At 41.8% G+C, this 13,893-nt stretch overlaps 1 protein-coding gene across 1 annotated transcript in view; it reads right to left on the bottom strand.

Annotated features, from left to right (window-relative positions):
* The window catches only part of LOC116219792 (zinc finger protein 208-like), a 154,649-nt gene that overhangs the window by 100,651 nt on the left and 40,105 nt on the right, over nt 1-13,893 (bottom strand). The window lies entirely within an intron of this gene.

Below are 13,893 nucleotides of genomic sequence, written 5' to 3'. Positions count from 1 at the left end.
CCAGTGAAACACTAAGAATATTTAAGGAAGGAAAGAGAAAGAAACGAAAGGAAGAAGGAAAGTTGAAATGTATCAATGATTTATCCAACAGGGAGCAAAAGAAGGTCAGAAAATCATGGAGGAAAAGACAGCAAAAGCACAAAACATTTGTGTTTTTAATATTCCCAACCTAAAGCATGGTATGAGTTAAGATTAAGCAATAAGGTTGAGGAAATATGATACAACCTTGCAAACAAAATACTGTGGTCACTACCGAAACAGTGCTGTCACTACCGAAACAGTGAAGTCACTACCGAAACACTGGATGTTTTGTAAAAAATAAAGTATATTGAGTTATCAACTAAAATGTTATGGTACTGATTGGTTTAATGTATGTTCAATTTCATCAATCATCAACTCTGGAATGAATATGATCAGTATTTTGCATTTTACAAAGAAATATTGCACTTAGATTTTGATGAATTGTATTAATTGAACTTTGAAATTTAGTAAAAAATTCATTTTTTTTATTTCATTGTGAAAACCTTCAAGAAATATTTGTAAAAATACTCTTCAGAGAAGGGAAGGAAACACAATCTGAACAGGTTAATAATAATACGTTTTTACTATGGTTTATTACTATGTTTTGGTAGTGACAATTTTTGGGAGAGGAAAAACATTCCAACACATTCTGAAAATACAATATAAAAATTGACGATTAATTTACTAGATATGTGTACTTTAGATATGGTACAATATATATATACGGACAAAGTTTGGGAATAAAACATACACATTTTCAAAACATTTCCAACCTGACTTTGCACCAATTCGGTAGAATGGCCCATATAATCGACACGCTGTAGTTAGCGCTTGTAAAAAAAAAAGTATTGTTTGTGCGAGCTTCCTAGACGCATGGCCTAAACGGCTCATAGATGTGTTGGTGTCAGAGATGGGGAAGGGGGAACTAAATGTCTCTCCATTCCTCATTATAGGGAACTCTGTATTTCTTCTGTTAAACATTCTCATGTCAAATGTGGAAGAGAGTCAGAGGGAGCCATTGTAATGTTGTCAGAGAAACGTGCAAGTCATATTCATCCTGAACAGAAAAGGACATCACATGTATGGATTAGGTTAAGGGGGTAGGGAACACAGCATTGTCATTGAAACGGGTAGACACAGACAAACATGGCTACCTCGAGAAAAACAGACTCTGCACCCACTGTAGTAATGGTGTAGTGTGTCTGTTAAACATTCATTAAATATTCATTTAACAGACACACTACTCCATGAGTTTATTTTCCTGACAGAATGTGGAAAATACAACAACATCAGGGAAAACTACTTCTCAAGAACAGAAGACATTTGCTCTGGAATGTTGCAAAATGCAAATCAAATTGGACAAAAGTGTGTCAGACATTTGTGTGCAATGCGGACATAGTATGAAAATGCACTGCAGGGGAGCACTGGAGGCAGGCACTGCTAAGACCCTGATGGCCAATGACCATATCAGACATAGCACTGCAAATAGCTTCATGTTGAGGATGAGTTGTATTGTAAAACTTTTTTATTGGGTCTTATTTTTTTAGTTGGAGTCATGCCAAGAATAAAGTTTTTATTACTAATATGAATTGCAAATATTCTTGTGGTATTTTCTGATGTTCTTGTGGCCTAAACGGCACCTCATTTACATTTACAGTGCCCTCCACAATTATTGGCACCCCTAATGAATATGAGCAAAACAGGCTATGAAGAAATATGTCTTTTCTGTTTATCCTCTTGGTCTTTCACTCAAAATATTCACATAAATCTTTGTAGTAATCATTGAAGTAAAATTATTCAAAGAAAAAAAAATTGTTGACATTTAAATAAATATATTTCCCCAAAACATGTGTGCCACAATTATTGGGACCCCTTAATTTAATGTTTTGTGCCTCCCTTTGCCAATATAACAGCTCTGAGTCTTCTCCTATAATGCGTGATGAGGTTGGTGAACACATGGCACGGGATCTGAGACCATTCCTACATGCAGAATCACTCCAGATCCTTCAGATTCTGAGGTCAACGTTTGTAGACTCGGCTTCAGCTCATCCCACAGATTTTCTATGGGGTTTAGGTCGGGGGACTGTGATGGCCATGGCAAAACCTTTATTCTCCTAGATGAAATAGATGAATTCATACACCTAACGTCTCAGTATCTGAACTCCTGCAACATATTGAAAGATAATTCATTTTTGGTCTGCACCTGATTATTAACCAGAGGGTTGCAGGAGTTTTACAAAATCAACATGGAAACCAGATCACAGTAGTGGGAGTACTGCCAAACAAAGATTTAGATTTTTTCATTTGCTTTCATGTTGTGAATTACGTTTATTTCTGTTGTGCTCTTAATGTAAGGTACTTAATCAAAGTATTGCAAACATTCTAGCTGAGCAAAATACTCTAATGCCACCAACAGTCAAAAGAAAATGAAAATGTTAACTGCGGTTAATATAGTTCAAATATCATTTCAGGTCTGACATCATATTTATCCTGTATCCTCTAACAAAGTTTATTAGATTAGATTCAACTTTATTGTCATTGCACAGAGTACAAGTACTGAGACAACGAAATGCAGTGTAGCCTCTAACCAGAAGTGCAAAAAAGCGGTAAAAGTGCAGAGTATGTGCAGTAAGAAATAAATATGGAATATGAACAGTATTGATACTAGCAGCAATAGAAGTAGGTAGTGTAGATATGAAGTATATATAAAGTGCAGATGTAAATATAAGTGGTGGTAGTAAGTGAAATGAAAATTAAGTGAATGAGGTAGTAAGAATATTATTTACAGAGTAAGTTAAGAGGTATGATATAAGTACGATAAATACAGTATGGGCAAGATAAGTATATAAATAGATATAAATATGAATACACTATTAGTGGGATAATACAGTAGTAAAAAATAACTGTCTATTGCAAATGTTCAGTGGCTGGAGGAGGGTGTGTGGCAGTCCAAGCCAGGGTGGAGGAGGGAAGTACAGTCACTGGAGGAGGTGTATGTGTGTGTGTGTGTGTGGGGGGGGGGGGGGGGGGGCTATCACCGTGGTGCAGAGTTCAGCAGGGTGACAGCCGCAGGGAAGAAGCTGTTCCTGAACCTGCTGGTCCCGGAAGTGAGGACCCTGTAGCGCCTCCCAGCGGGGAGGAGGAAAAACAGTCTGTGGCTGCGCGCCCTCCGCAGACATCTCTTGCTCTGGATAGCCTCAATGGTGGGGAGTGAGGAACCGGTGATGCGCTGGGCAGTTTTCACCACCCTCTGCAGGGTTTTCCGGTCCGCAAATGAGCAGCTGACATACCATACTGAGATGCAGTTTGTAAGTATGCTCTCGATGGTACAGCGGTAGAAGTTCTCCAGAATCTGAAGAGACATAAGGGCCTTCTTCAGTATCCTCAGAGAAAAGAGACGCTGAAGCAGTAAAAGTGCAGAGTATGTCCTCAGGAAAAAGAGACGCTGGTGTGCCTTCTTGACCAGGTTTGAGGGTCCAAGAGAGGTCCTCAGAGATGTGGACACCAGGAACTTGAAGCTTGCCACGCGCTCAACCTCCGTCCCGTTGATATGGATGGGGTGTGTGTGCCACTTTTCTACAAGCTTTGTCCACAATGAGCTCTTTGGTCTTCTTGGTGTTGAGAGCCAGGTTGTTGTCGGCGCACCACTCCGCCAGGTGCGGGACCTCTTCTCTGTAGGCCGACTCATCGTTGTCGCTGATGAGGCCAATCACCGTTGTGTTGTCTACAAACTTGACAATGGTATTAGAACCATGTACAGGTGTGCAGTCGTAAGTGAAGAGGGAGTAGAGGAGGGCCCACAAAAAAGACAAAGCTCCTCAATAAGCGGTGCCCACTACTGTACTAGAGCAAAACAATGGCACAGAAAATATATTATCCTTCATTTCCCATATAAAACATTTAGGTTAATAGTAAATCTTGAATATATATACATTAACATATTCATACATTTAGTTTTTATTCGAATGTTTAGGGCATAAAATGAGTTGACCAGCCATTGTGGGCATTTTGCTCGTTGTCCAGTCTTCTGTGTGTGCCACTTCTATTGTTCATCAGTCTGCAGCCGGAAGCCCTGCAGAGGCCTGAGTGGAGGAGTCAATCAATCAATTAATTCAATCTTATATAGCGCTTCTCTAAATACGCGAAGTCGCTTTACAGAGTCCAGTAGTCATTCATACACAGTCATACCTTGTGGTGGTGGTAAGCTACATCAGTAGCCACAGCTGCCCTGGGGCAGACTGACAGAAGCGTGGCTGCCAATCAGCGCCTACGGCCCCTCCGACCACCACCAACATTCATTCATATTCATACGATGCAATGCATGTCTTTATGATGGTGGGGGAAACCGGAGTACCCAGAGTAAACCCACGCAGGCACAGGGAGAACATGCAAACTCCACACAGAAAGGACCTGGAACGACCAGGATTCGAACCCAAGGCCTTCTTGCTGTGAGGCGACAGTGCTAACCACTGAGCCACCGTGCTGCCCGTGGTGCTCAGCTTTAGCCCTGTGGCATGCCGGTGTTCAGGATGAGGGTTGAGGAGGTGTGGTTCTAAAACCAGGTCAGACAAAAGAAGCATTATGTTAAGGCCACAGAGTGAGATGAATGAACTAATCTTTTTAAAGCTGGCTACTAATATACTGTCAAAGTCAAAGTCAAAGAGTTTATTGCCGCATACACCAAATTGCTTCAGCGCAGCAAAATTCTTAAGACTTGGCCAGCAACATCTACGCAGTAGACAGTAGACAGTAGATACAGATAGCAAAGTAACATAGTAACATATATCAAAAATAACATTTAACACTATAACACTATAACATATAACATTTAATATATAGGTTCTCTAACCTAACAGACTGGGGATAGGAAGTCCAGTATCCAGTTACAGATGGAGGTGTTGATACCCAGGTCACTAAGTTTCGGGATCTGTTTGGAGGGATGAAGGTTTTGAAAGTTGGGTTTGAAACAGTTCCAAAGGCTTTTAATTTTTAGATTAAAATAAGATTAGATTAGATTAGATTCAACTTTATTGTCATTGCACAGAGTACAAGTACTGAAGCAATGAAATGCAGTTTAGCATCCAACCAGAAGTGCAAAATAGCAAAAAGTGCAGAGTATGTGCATATGTAAAGTGTAATAAGTGAATAAATAGATATGTACAGTAAGAAATAGATATGCAATATGAACAGTAAGAAATGGATATGCAATATGAATGGTAATTGGGACAAGAATAGCAGCAATTGAGGTAAGAAGTGTAGGTATGATAATTATATGTAAAGTGCAGGTGTAAGTATTAGTGGTGGTAATAAGTGAGATGGAGTGAAAGAGGTATTAGTAATATTATATTTAAGAGGTATTGTAGGTATAAGTACAATTAATACAGTAATAAGTGGTAGAAAAAAAACATTCTGGTGCAAATGTTCAGTGGCTGGAGGAGGGTGTGGCAGTCAAGCCAGGGTGGAGGAGGGAAGTACAGTCACTGGAGGAGGTGTATGTGTGTGTGTGTGTGTGTGTGTGTGGGGGCGGGGGGGGGGGCTATCACCGTGGTGCAGAGTTCAGCAGGGTGACAGCCGCAGGGATGAAGCTGTTCCTGAACCTGCTGGTCCGGGAACGGAGCACCCTGTAGCGCCTCCCATAGGGGAGGAGGGCAAACAGTCTGTGGCTGGGGTGAGAGCTGTCCTTTTCGATGCTGCGTGCCCTCCGCAGACATCTCTTGCTCTGGACAGCCTCAATGGTGGGGAGTGAGGAACCGGTGATGCGTTGGGCAGTTTTCACCACCCTCTGCAGTGATTTACGGTCCGCGACAGAGCAGCTGCCATACCATACTGAGATGCAGTTTGTAAGGATGCTCTCTATGGTACAGCGGTAGAAATTCTCTAGAATCTGAGGAGACAGATGGGCCTTCTTCAGTCTCCTCAGGAAGAAGAGACGCTGGTGTGCTTTCTTTACCAGGGATGAGGTGTTGAGGGTCCAAGAGAGGTCCTCAGAGATGTGGACACCCAGGAACTTGAAGCTGGCTTTTAATATAATGTGGATGGGTTAGTGGTCAGTTCCAAAGGCTTGTAATGTAATGTGGATGGGTTAGTTGCCAAAGGCTTGTAATGTAATGTGGATGGGTTAGTGTTCAGTTCCAAAGGCTTGTATTGTAATGTGGATGGGTTAGTGGCTAAAGGCTTGTAATGTAATGTGGATGGGTTAGTGGCTAAAGGCTTGTAATGTAATGTGGATGGGTTAGTGTTAATTTCTTTCTCGGTTATTTGCAAGATTTTTCTCTGCTTCGATGAAGTTTAACGTATTTTTATGCTTCATTGCTCTTTTTATCCTAATAATAGTAACCTTATGAGGACACTGTTTAGTATCTTCTATTTATATTGTGTATTTCATGTTAATTCCTCCTTCCTTCTGATACTCAAGACAATTTCAGTTGCTATATAAATAAAATTGAATTGAATGAAATTACAATATTTGCAGATGCAATATAGCATACACTGCATTTATGTAGGCTAGCTGGCAGTACAATTGGTATGTGTTGTGCAAAACGTAGAAACGTTAGCCAAACCAACATTTTATACTGAACTTTGTATTGGACTTTTATTTGGACACTCTTAACCGCTTTTAATGTCTCTTATTGTCGCCAGCTCCCAGGAACATTCATCACAAACAACGTGCTTGGAACCCGGAAACTAAACACATAAATGTTTACGGTGGTTAGAGTAGAAAGGGTTCCTAATAAGGCATTCGATGCTGGATTATAGTTCTTTAAAATCTAAATGCAGCTGTTGTCCGTCTAAAATAAACCGAAGAGGGCTGCAGAAGAAGTCCAACAGTTGGCATTATGAGGCTATGATCCCGACCGATCGACGCCTAACATAAGTTTATCTGGAGCTCCCGTTTTCTAGGTAAGCCGAGTAGCCTTGTGATGCCAATAAGCCTATATATGCCATAACTCTGGCATATCTGGTGTGTGTAAAGTTTGCGATAGGGGCTCATATGCCTCTCCCTTGTACGTCACTTTGGACAAAAGTGTCTGCTAAATGACTAAATGTAAATATGCGCCTAACAATAGTTGATTAACTCACTTAAATAAAATTGTCGATGTATGAAGTTTTTATCCTTTAATATAGAGCGGTGGTCTTGCAATCTGAGAGCATTTTCGTTCATTTCTCGTCATGATTTTGTATTGGTTGGTGAATTTAGGTAAGGTCATTTCATAACAATTAGAGAGAGAGAGCGCGCTAACCCGATAGTGAGCAGAAGCAGCCGAGTGCAAAAGAACTCAAACTGAAACACCGGACATTTCTGCAAGCAACAGTGTATTTGAGTGCAAGAAGTTAAACTAAAACACATGACATTTCTGCAAGCAACAGTGTATTTGAGTGCAGACAAACAGTTTTGAGCAGGAACAGAGCGATTTCGCACGCAAGCAGGGGCTATTTGAGAGAAGGGGCAGCTTTTGATGAAAAAACATTACAAAATCTGAACCTGAAATAAACCTGTACTGATGTCTGATTTGGGTAGGATGGTGATTACATTAAGCATATACAGATGTCTGATTTGGGCAGGATGATGACTACATTAAGCCAATACAGATTTGTTCATATATGCTTTTTGTGAAATGTTTCTTTTTTTCTCACTTGAAAAATCTTTTTCTGACTTCTGTGATATTGTACAGACCATCCATTTGTCCCAGGTTATCTTTTGTCAGATGTTAGGGTGTTTTTTTTTTTGTCTTTGTCTTTGTGTCTGTTTGTTTCTTTGTGGTCTTTGGGCATGTTGCTAAACTTTTACTTGTATTACAGAAATGTCCGGCTGGGTTTCCATTGCTAAAGACAGCTGAGGTCTACAATGTCAGGATCTACTGAACCATCACAACTACTCATGTCAGTGAAGAATATAAAAGAAGAAGAATCTGATCATTTCCTACAAGAGTATCTGTTTGAAATTCAGAAAGTGGAAGAAAAGCCTGAACTGGAACATGACTGTAAGACTGAGACGCACACATCACCAACCTTGACCTGCAAAGAAGAAAATTCTTCTCTGATGGAAATTAAAGAGGAACCAGATTTAAGAGAATGTGGTGATGACGATTCTTCTACAAGTAAGTTGCTGACTAGTTGGTTAAGTAGAATTCAGATCTAATAAATTCTAATGTTTCGTTTACATTTACTAAACACTGAATGGTTAGCGAATGGTTTTACTTGTGCTTTACTCAGCAAAATGTGAGTCTTATGGAGAGAATAGAGATACTATGGGGATACCTTTAATCATGGAAACCTATCTACAGTCTGTTACATTTGAAATAGAGAAAGTGTTTTTATGACTGTTAGACTGAGACACACATATCACCAACCATGACCTGCAAAGAGAAAAGCATTTACTAATGGAAATTAAAGAGGAAGAAGAATCTGATTTAACAGAACATTGTGATGACGATTCCTCTCCCTCAAGTAAGTTGCTGAATATTTGGTTTGGTAAAACTCAAACCAAATCTATTGCAATGTTTCATTTACATTTACAAAACATGACTATTCATTTTTTAATTTACTGTTGGAATTTGTGCTTTACTTGACCAGTGAAGAGAATAGAGCCACTAGTGGAAATACCTTAATCATGGGACACTATATGCAGTCTGTTTCATTGTGAATAGAGCTACTATGGAAATACCTTAGTCATGGGACACTATCTGCAGTCTGTTTCATTGTGAATAGAAATACTATGGAAATACCTTAGTCATGGGACACTATCTGCAGTCTGTTACATTTGAAAGAGAGAAAGAGTCTGCTGTCATTCTGTCTTCTGCTTTTTCAATTTACAGTTTCAATTCTAGCAAATAATAAATATGATTAAAATAAGAAATAAAATATTCTGAAAAAATTCAGTGTTGTAGGAGAGAATACGGTAGACTGAATCCCTTAACCAAGATGTGCTGTCTGTTACATTTGAAATATACTCTAGAGGGAGACAGACAGATAGACAGAAAGACAGACAGATGGGCAGATAGACAGACAGATGGGCAGATAGACAGACGGATGGGCAGATAGACAGACTGTTGGTCAGATAGACAGAAAGGCAGACAGACAGATGGGCAGACAGATGAACGGATGGGCATACAGTTCCAATCTGAAGGCGCAGTCCAGGTTATGGGAGACATGAATGGCAGGGAACTGAGAGAGAATCCGACTAAATTGATTCAAATGTGATTACATTCATTTATGACACATAGATAATTCAAATGGGAATACATACAATAATTGTAGTAACCTTGTTAAAGACACGGGCCACGGAGAATGATGTATCAAGTTGTAGCTTAATATAGAAAAGCAGAATGTAGCAATACAGAGTATACTCAGGTACTTTACTCGCGCACACAGAACAAAGGAAGTGCAAAGCTGGTCTTACGTTATACTCGAGCGCCGCCTAGTGGTATAACAGAAGACTGATATCGTAAACATTACAACACTCCTCCCCCACTAAATTCCTACATTCCCCGAATACAAATCAACTTGTTAATTAAGCTAATGTAGTGTCATTGTCTGTTATACACCTTAACTTTAACAACAATTCTTTTTGGCATATACACTTACAACTAGCACATGCAATTCAATTTAACACATACAGTGATTAACTAACAATCAGTCTGTCTGGTGGTTTTCGAGCACGCTGTGACCTGTGCACTATCTCTGGGGCTGTAGCTGGCACTGCGGAGTAGATGTTTTGGGCGGTTCAGGTGACGGGGTCACAGGAGGTGTCTGTGGGTCCATAGTCAACTGTCCCTCCTCTCCAGGGGGCGCAGACACTTCCCCGTGACCTTCCCACTGGTGATACTCCCACAGTAGTCTGGCTCACCAGGGGAGACTCTGAGGTGCTGATGATCTCTGGGCTGATGTCATGACGTAGGCGGACATGGTCTTGATGTCTGCGGAACACTCGTCCATCAATCAGCTCAACAACATATGAGAGAGGACCTCTCTGCGTCAGGATAACCCCAGGTGTTGCTGCTGAATTCTCACACATAGACATTGTCAGCTGGTTCAGCTGTCTCTTATGTGCATGTTGATCATGTCCCTCCTTCTGCTTTTCCTGCTTCCTCATCACCGTGGCCTTTATGTCTGGACGCAACAGGTCCAACTTTGACTTAAGCCTACGCCCCATCAACATCTCTGCTGGAGTACGTGCAGAAGTGGTCTGTGGCGTCAGACGGTATTTAAACAGGAAACGTGAAAGCCTGGTGCTTAGAGAATCACCTTTCATTCGCTTCAGACCCTCCTTCACCGTCTAGACAGCTCGCTCCGCCAATCTATTCGAGGCTGGGTGGAAATGAGCTGTACGAACATGCCGAATTCTATTTTGTTCCATGAACTCACCGAACAGTTCACTGGTGAACGTCGGACCATTATCCGTGACCACAGTGTCAGGCAGCCCATGAATTGCGAATATTTGTCTGAGCTTGTCTATGGTTTTGGGGGCTGTTATGTTGCTCATGATGTGCGCTTCTATCCACTTGGAGTGGGCATCCACCATGATGAGAAACATCTCCCCCATGAAAAGACCAGCAAAGTCCAGATGTAGTCTAGACTAGGGGTGGTCTGGCCACACCCAGGGATGCAAAGGGGCTGGTGGCGACATGTGCTGATTAGACTGACATTGTCTGCATGACTTTACCTTGTTCTCCAGGTCTAAATCCATCTTTGGCCACCACATATAGGACCTTGCCAGGCTCTTCATTCGTGACCGACCCGGATGGGTCTCATGTATCTCTTCCACAATCTGTGAGCAACCTGGGGGAGGGACGACTACCCTTGCACCCCAGAAAATGCAGCCATCCTGTAGGCTGAGTTCAGTCTTGCGTTTGGCATATGGTTTCAGTTCCTCACTGTCAACCACACTGGGCCAGCCCTGTAGCAGGTACATCTTTACTTTGGACAGCACTGGGTCTCTCTCTGTCCACTGCTTGACCTGGGCTGCCTTTACAGGTGTCTGTGACAACTTTTCTAATGAAAAAACAGTCTCCAGAGGCACATATGTTGAGACCGGTGTCTCAGGCAATGACAGGCCTGCATCAGCATTTGCGTTGTCCTTCCCTGCTCTGTACACTATGCTGTATTGGTAGGCTGACAAGATGAGTGCCCAGCGTTGGATTCTTGCTGACACTAGCGGCGGAATGCCGCGTGTTTCACTGAACAGGCTCATCAGTGGTTTATGGTCGGTATAGATCTTGAAAACACGCCCATATAAGTACTGATGGAAACGCTTTACTGCAAAAACAATGGCTAGACCTTTGTCTAACTGCGAGTAACCTTTCTCTGCAGCCGTTAGTGTCCTTGAAGCAAATCCCACAGGTTTCTCTGAGCCATCTTTCATGTCATGTGAGAGGACTGCCCCCACTCCATAGGGCGAGGCATCACATGAGAGCACAATGTCTTTATCTGGATCATAGTGAACGAGCAGCTTTGCTGAAAGAAGGAGTTCTTTCACTTCTTTAGACGCTTTCTTCTGCTCTACGCACCACTTGCCACTTTGTGTCATGGTGCAGCAGCTTATACAGTCGGGCTAACACCTTTGATAGATCCTGCAGGAATTTCCCATAGTGATTCACCATACCCAGGAATGAGCGGAGTTCTGTGACGTTCTTAGGGCTTGGAGATTCCTTGATAGCCCTCACTTTGTCCTCCACTGGACGGAGCCCCTCTGCGGTGATCGTATGTCCGAGATAATTCGATTCAATTCGATTTTCGATTCAACTCCCCCTCTCTGCCATAAACACACACTCTTCCCGTCTCAGGCACAGCCCTGCGTCTGAGAGTCTCTTGAGCACCTGCTCTAAGTTTTCAAGGTGCTTAGCCTCAGTAGCCCCTGTGATTAATATGTCATCTAAGTACACGGCTACATGTGGAATCCCTTGCAATAGAGTGTCCATCGTCCTTTGGAAAATGGCCGGGCTGGACGCCACTCCAAACACTAGGCGATTGTACTTGATTAATCCTTTGTGTGTATTTATTGTGACATACTGTTTTGAATCCTCATCTTGAAGAAGTTGCTGGTAAGCATGGCTCATATCCAGCTTTGTGAACAGCTTACCTCCAGCCAGCGTTGCAAACAGGTCGTCCACCCCTGGCAACGGATACTCTGTCAGCTTTGAGACTTGATTCACGGTCAGCTTGTAGTCTCCACAAATCCTTGCGGCTCCATCTGCCTTCAAAACAGGAACAATGGGCGCTGCCCACCTTGAAAACTGGACAGGCTCCACGATGCCCAGCACCTGCAAACGTTCCAGCTCTTCCTCTACTTTGCTTTTCATTGCATTGGGCACCACTCTGGGCTTAAAGAAACGTAGCAGACGCTTTTATCCAAATTGCATTTATACATCAGGAGCAGTTTAGGGGTTCAGTGTCTTGCTCAAGGACACTTACACACTTGGTGAGGAGGATTGGGGAATCGAACTAGCAACCTTCCAATTACTTAACGACTCCTCTACCCGCTGTTCCTCTGTCGCCCCAGAGAAATACACAAACTAGAATCAAATATAAACTACAAACAAATAATCTGGATATGTCTGTATGATACCGCTATGTCAGGATGAATCATTACATCTACAAAATATAAAATTGGACAAAAGCGTGTCAGACATTTGGGAGAGAGAGAGGCTGCCTGGCTAGGTGTATGGGAATATTATTTAGTATTTAGTTAGGTTTGGTACATGCAGAGATTGTAGTCATCAGCTTTGTAAGGGTGCACAACAGTACCCAATTGGCTGGTGACAGTCGCAAGACGCGCCCTAATCTGTACCCGGGATCTGTCGCACTCCTTCACGGTACAACATACGCTGTCTGTAGCCTATGGTCTCAGTTTAGTGCCATAACTCACACGTGCGATAAACGTCTATTCGAGCAACTTTCAGGTTTTCGCAAACGTGAATTTCGTCTGCGCACTCAATTTTAGCAGCCGCGAGCAGAAATTCAAAAACTGCGACTGACTGACTGACTGACTGACATACTCTCTCACGAAAACTTGGCCTGCTCGCTCAAATTTATCATACGCTCTCGCAAAAAAAATTGATCTGCTCGCTCGAATGCATGACTTTTGGCACTGTGGGCAGGAACCAAAGGAGGACGGGCTCTTCTCATCACTGGGTGCAAAGTATTAAGGAGAGCACCAGATTGCCATAGCGCATTTTGGAAGGGATGAAGGGTGATAGAGGGGGAGGAGACTATGAATTTGTTTTCTTATTGTTAGAATTTTGTTATTCAAAAAGGTCATGAAATCATTACTGCTTAAGATTATAGGAACAGAATGTTCGATTGTATTGTGTTTTTTTGTTAGCCTAGAAATGGTGTTAAATAGGAACCTATGTTTTTTTTTTTATTATCTTTCAACGAAGAATAGTAAGCCGATTTCGCCTCAGAAAGTACTCGTTTATAGCTTAGAACAGGGGGCTTCAGTAGCGGAGGGGGGGGGCGACGAAAACCCTGGGCCCAGGCCCCGCCCCCGATCTATGATGTATTTTTTTTTTTTTCATAATTTCTCTTTGGCAACAAAATGCTAATTGTACCCATGGTAGACAATATTACTAAATATATATATATATTTTCAATTTATTTACATGACGTAGAGCCATAGTAGACGTAGGCATACAGTAGACGAGATCGACATTAACAAAGTAATCGCCAGATTTGCTAAAGATAAGAACAGACAGATGATGATTTAAATAGGCAAGGCCATTTGTTTTGGCCTATGTTTCATGTCTGTATATATTCTGCCTTTGTAAAAACTGAAGTTTAATAGTGTGTATGTATTTTGACCTGTGTGTTGGCTATAAGTTTGCTGGTTTTAAATATCCCAATACTTGTCAGTTCGGAAAAGAAAATGATTAT

The sequence above is a fragment of the Clupea harengus genome, chromosome 26 (genome assembly GCF_900700415.2).
Source record: "Clupea harengus chromosome 26, Ch_v2.0.2, whole genome shotgun sequence".
Taxonomy (NCBI): domain Eukaryota; kingdom Metazoa; phylum Chordata; class Actinopteri; order Clupeiformes; family Clupeidae; genus Clupea; species Clupea harengus.
This window is presented reverse-complemented; position numbering and strand designations above follow the sequence as displayed.